Source organism: Lotus japonicus, chromosome 1 (genome assembly GCF_012489685.1).
Source record: "Lotus japonicus ecotype B-129 chromosome 1, LjGifu_v1.2".
Taxonomy (NCBI): domain Eukaryota; kingdom Viridiplantae; phylum Streptophyta; class Magnoliopsida; order Fabales; family Fabaceae; genus Lotus; species Lotus japonicus.
In genome coordinates, this window is record NC_080041.1 from 86,796,987 (window position 1) to 86,802,986 (window position 6,000).

General features: G+C 37.1%; 1 pseudogene; it reads left to right on the plus strand.

The window, feature by feature from the left end:
- Positions 1–2,522: 2,522 nt before the first annotated feature.
- On the plus strand, positions 2,523–6,000 carry LOC130727388 (probable LRR receptor-like serine/threonine-protein kinase At3g47570; annotated as a pseudogene).

Consider the following 6,000-nt stretch of genomic DNA (forward strand, 5'->3'; position numbering starts at 1 on the left):
CCTGCACTGGTTTTTGTAGTGTCCTGTCTTCCCGCAATTCCAACACTCGATAGTCTTCGAGCTGTTAGAACTATGATGATTTCTAGACTTTGATCGTCTCGCCTTTGATTTACCGCGTCCGCTTCTTCTGGTTGAACTTCTGCCTCTTGACTCTGTATGCAATACTGAAGAGGTTGATGATTCACCCGACTCTCTCCGCCGGATCTCTTTACTGAGAACCAAGTCACGAACATCATCAAATTTCAACTTGTTGCTTCCCGATGAGCTACTCACAGCTGTGACAGTAGCATTCCAACTGTCTGGTAGGGAAGACAAAAGTATCAAAGCCCGTACTTCATCATCAAAGTCGATTCCAACTGAACTCAACTGGGTTGTAACTGTGCTGAGTTCGTTTAGATGTTGCGCCGTTGACGCACCTTCTGTCATCCGTAAGTTGAACAGTCGCCTTATCAAATGAACTTTGTTTGAGGCCGATGGCTTTTCATACATGTTGGCAAGGGTCTTCATAAGACCAGCCGTAGTCTTTTCTTTTGCAATGTTGAAAGCAACGTTACGGGATAACGTCAATCGAATGACTCCAAGAGCTTTTCTATCCAGAAGATTCCAGTCATCTTCCTTCATATCTGTTGGTTTGGTGCCCGTGAGAGGTTGATGCATGCTTTTCTGATACAAATAATCTTCTACTTGCATCTTCCAAAAGCCGAAGTTCGCACCATCGAACTTCTCAATTTTCACCTTTCCTTCGTCAGCTGCCATCGCTCCCACTCGAAGCTGACTCCTCTGGATCGCTTATGACAATTTATGAAAACCTCCGGAAAGATTGGTAACGCTGATCAATTTTCACTATTCACGAAATTTACTATTCACGTGAACAGTACTCTCCCCCGAAAATTAGCATAAAGAACCAACCAGCTCTGATACCAGTTGTTAGGAAACTACGCAAAATTTCCCCATAATCAGATTCGTGGAATAGCGATTAAATGCGGAATAATAGCACACACACAAATTGATAACAGAGTTCGGCCAATTATGCCTACGTCTCCGGGATGCTGCAGACCTTTTATAGAAAGGAGAAATATGCACTGTGTTTACAAACACTCACACTCTCTCACAAACCCATAACTCAATTACACCCCAAGAGTTTCTCTCACTTAAATTTTTCTCACACTAGAAAATTTCTCTCTAACTTTCAATACTGAAAATGCTCTCACTCTGTTGGAAATGAATTTTGCTTCAGCTTTCTCTCATATTTATAGAAGCTGAAACCAAGCCAATTTCAAAGCATTGTGTGTATGCATATTTGCATTTTCAACATGGCTGCACCGTCCCTGCAATGCATTAAATTTGTTTGCTTGAATTTCCAAGGCTGACATATAGAGTGGGTGGCAAGGCTATAGTTTAGAGTCTTTGACCAACAATATATTGCCAGCTTAATTTCCTTGAAATTACACATAGAAGAGTTAAACTCTGAGATGATTTCACAGCATTGATGGAATTTCTGTGAACGTGTATTGCTATGGAATTTCTTGCATAGAGAGCTAGTTTCTTACTTACTTTCTTTGAGCGTGTTCCTCAAGTACTTCATTTCTCATTAAAATGTCCAATTTTTATTACTTCTTTTATCATGAAATCACCTATCACAGTATCACTGGTTATTGACTTGACTCTAATGCATGGACGGACCCATATTGGGGCTAGGTGTGGCTTTAGCCACCCCAGTTTTTTTTCTTTTTTTTTTAAAAAAATTTATATGCTCTCACATATCACAATTGTGAATTGCTTTCATTCTATTCTTTTCTTGAATGTATTTGATACTGCGTGTCTGTTGTTCATATTTATTAGGAAATTAATGTTCACTCAAATTATTGTGCTCATCATGTCATCCAATACAATACATATATAAAGAAGAATATATTCAAACATATAAATTATAATAAACGGCAAAACCTTCAGTCAGCACTTTGCAAGCTACTCAAAAAATTCATTAGAAGAAATTTTACTGTAACCTGCTATGTGCTGTTGTGAATTTCTCATGCACCTCCTATTTCTCGGCCTCCACTATTACTGTAATATAGATTGTTGTCTTCCTATTGTATTTTCCCTGTTTTATTGTTCTTGTTTTTTCATTTTACTGTTGTTTTTACTTTGTTTCTTTTGTTATATTTCGTTGTAAGCCTAGTCCTTCTTGGGCTGTAAACTCTTCTATTTCCATGAGAAACTTTCTCTCATGGTTTTATCTATAATATTTCTCTTGTTCAAAAAAAAATATTTTCAATATATTTAGCCTATAATTTCGTTATGTTTAGTCACACTGATATATTAGGTCTGGATCCGCCTAATGATAAAAGAATCAAAATTTCATACTCTAGATAAGTAGATATCATAATATACATAACATGTATCTGTAAAGATAATATAATCCATCAGCACCAATGAACAAAGAAAACATAATCCATCAGTAGCAGTAACATAAGCTGAAGGAAGCTTCTTCACTGGTTCCATTCAACCATCAATTAAACGCATATAAATAGAGCTATCTAACTAAAGATATTCAAGTTCCACTTCCACAATCTTTGTTACCAAAATGAAACTTTTACCTCTCATGTTTCCTGCACTTCAATTTTGGTTACTGCACCTTCTTTTAATTTTCAACCCTGTCTCAAATGCAGTTGCCTCTACATTAGGAAACAAGTCTGATCATTTAGCATTGCTCAAATTCAAGGAATCAATATCCAATGACCCATTTGGGGTCTTGGTCTCTTGGAATGGTTCCACCCACATTTGTAAGTGGCATGGAATCTCATGCATGAGTCAAAGAGTTACAGAGTTGAACCTATGAGGATACCAATTGCATGGAACTTTATCTCCCCAGGTTGGCAATCTCTCTTCCTTGAAAATCCTAAACCTAGAAAGCAATAGTTTCTTTGGAAAAATTCCACATGAATTGGGTCACTTGTTTCAATTGCAACAACTGCTTCTCACCAACAACTCCTTGGTAGGAGAGATCCCTGCAAATTTGACAAGTTGCTCTGATCTCAGAGAATTGTACTTATATGGCAATAATCTAATTGGAAATATACCAATTGGAATTGGCTCTCTTTGGAAGCTTCAAGTATTAGAAATTGGGAAAAACAATTTAACTGGAGGGATCAGACCATTCATAGGGAATCTTTCATCCCTAATTGCTATCTCTGTGGCTTATAATAACTTAGAGGGACATGTTCCACATGAAATATGTTACCTTAAAAGCTTGAGAGTAATAGTATTAGAGGTCAACAATTTCTCTGGTACATTTCCTTCTTGTCTTTACAATATGTCATCCCTTACTACAATTGCAGCTGCAAAAAATCACTTTGATGGCTCTCTTCCACCTAGCATGTTCCACACCCTTCCTAATCTTCAATTTTTTGGAATTGGTGGGAATCAAATCTCAGGTTTTATCCCCACTTCCATTGCAAATGCTTCTACCCTGACAGTACTTGATATCACAAGAAACAATTTTACGGGACAAGTTCCAAGCCTAGGAAAGCTGCAAGATGTTTGGCTTCTACAGCTAACTTACAACAAACTAGGTGACAATTCATCTAATGATTTGGAATTTTTAAATTCACTGACAAATTGTAGCAAGTTGCAGAAGTTATCTTTAGCTGGGAATAACTTTGGAGGTAGTTTGCCTAATTCCTTAGGTAACATGTCCTCCCAACTTGAAAATATGCGTCTTGGGGGTAATCATATATCAGGGAAGATTCCTGCAGGGTTAGGAAATCTAATTGGCTTAACCCTTTTGGCCATGGAAAATAACCATTTTGAAGGGATGATTCCAGCCACCTTTTTGAAGTTTCACAAGATACAAGTGTTAGACTTGAGTGGAAACCAACTTTCAGGAAATATTCCAGTGTTCATAGGCAACCTCAGTCAGTTGTACCATTTGGGCTTAGAACAAAATAACTTAGAAGGAAACATTCCTCTAAGCATAGGAAATTGCCAAAAGTTACAATCTCTAAACCTTTCACATAACAACCTTAGTGGAACCATCCCCTCTGAGGTTTTTAGCCTTTTCTCATTAACAAACTACTTAGACTTGTCACAAAACTCATTGAGTGGGAACCTACCTATTGAAGTGGGTAGACTCACAAATATCAATTGGTTGGATATCTCTGAGAATCATTTGTCAAGTGCCATTCCTGTAACCTTTGGAGAATGTCTAAGCTTGGAGTATCTTTATTTGCAAGGGAATTCCTTCCATGGAATCATTCCACCCTCTTTGGCTTCACTTAAAGTTCTTCAATGTTTAGACCTGTCAAGAAACCGGTTGTCGGGATCAATTCCTAAAGCCCTACAAAATCTTTTGTTTATGGAGTACTTCAATGTTTCTTTCAACATGTTGGATGGTGAAGTGCCAACAAAAGGTGTCTTTCAAAATGGAAGCGCGTTAGCAGTGACCGGAAACAAAAATCTTTGTGGTGGTATTTTAGAATTGCATCTACCACCATGCCTTAAGGAAGGTAAGAAACCTACAAAGCACCATAATTTCAAGTTGATAGCAGTGGCAGTTAGTGTGGTTGCTTTTCTTCTGATTTTGTCATTTCTTCTAACAATCAACTGGATGACGAAAAGAAGAAAGAAGCCATCTTCTGATTCACCAGTAATTGATCAACTGGCTAGGGTTTCATACCAAGACCTACATCAGACAACCGATGGATTCTCAGCTGGAAACTTGATTGGATCAGGAAGTTTTGGTTCTGTATACAAAGGGAATCTTGTGTCAGAAGATAAAGATGTTGCTGTAAAGGTCTTGAACCTTAAAAAGAAGGGAGTTCACAAGAGTTTCCTTGCTGAATGTAATGCTCTTAAAAACATTAGGCATCGAAATCTGGTTAAAATTTTAACATGCTGTTCTAGTGCAAACTTCAATGGTCAAGAATTAAAAGCTCTAGTTTTTGAGTACATGGAAAATGGAAGCTTAGAACAATGGCTGCATCCAAGGATAGAGCATCCAAGAGCACTAGACCTTGATCAAAGATTAAATATCATCATCGATGTTGCCTCCGTATTACATTATCATGTAAGTGATTTTGGCATAGCAAGGATTCTCTCAACCATTGATGGTACCTCTGATAAGCAAACTAGTACAATTGGAATTAAAGGGACTATTGGATATGCTCCTCCAGGTATGTTCAGAACTCTTGAATCATTTGCTGCTTCTTTGAATTCTTGTATCTTTTGGTTTCTATTATATTTGAATATTTGTCAGTATCAATGCAAAGTGAATGCAATTTTTCTCATGGATTGAAATGAAAGTTCATTCATATTGCATACTGGTATCCAAACACACCCTTGTTATAAAGTATTGACAGTTTGTTATAAATTTCAGAGTATGGAGCAGGATCTGAAGTGTCCATATATGGAGATATTTATAGCTTTGGGATTCTTATGTTGGAAATACTTACTGGAAGAAAACCAACTGATGAAATGTTTCAAGATGGTCTAAATTTGCAAAAATTTGTTGAAATTTCATTTCATGGTAATCTCTTACAAATTTTGGATCCATCACTTGTACCAGGAGAAGAGGAAGCAGAAGAAGGAAATGGTAGGACAGTTGATAAGTGCTTAGCATCTCTTTTTAGGATTGGACTTGCTTGTTTAGCGGAATCGCCAAAAGAAAGGATGAATATGATGGATGTTAAGAGAGAGCTGAACATAATCAGAGAGGCCTTTCAAGCTGGTAAAATAAATAGAAACTGACTAAGATAATCATGTATAACTGGAAAATACAATGTAGATTTGCCAGTTTCACATTGTTGCTAACTTGCTATGGCCAAATTGAGATTTCTAGATGCTTAATTGCATGCTGCACCAGCTTTGGCTCTTAATGTATTTCCAAATTCTAAAACTACAAGGCATGTTTTTCTCAAATTTAAGGTGCCGACACATGTGAAAAATTAAAGCTGTAATAAAATGCCACAGTCATTTTGTTAATAGATTGATGTGTTTTTAGTA